Here is a 293-nt window from a genome sequence, read left to right on the forward strand (position 1 = left end):
CCAGCAGACCGCTGCGCTGGGCTCCCTGCCTGGCTCAGCCTCCTGTGGGGCTGGCTTCCAGGCAGCGAGAGGGAGAGAAAAGCCCTTTTTAAATAGGAAACAGGACGGCAAAGGCACAAGAGCTGGGAGGAGACGGATGCCGGGCCTCGAAATTAGTTCTCCATCTATTTTCTAGAGGTTTGAAGCACCGCGTTGGCTGAGGACAAACCCTCCTCACCCGGGTTTGGGCACCTCATGGCCACGGCATGAAGCTCGTGTTCCGGGGGCAAAAGAAAGCTTCACCCCACCACCCC

The sequence above is a fragment of the Buceros rhinoceros genome, unplaced genomic scaffold, assembly GCF_000710305.1.
Source record: "Buceros rhinoceros silvestris isolate BGI_N320 unplaced genomic scaffold, ASM71030v1 scaffold25742, whole genome shotgun sequence".
Classification (NCBI taxonomy): domain Eukaryota; kingdom Metazoa; phylum Chordata; class Aves; order Bucerotiformes; family Bucerotidae; genus Buceros; species Buceros rhinoceros.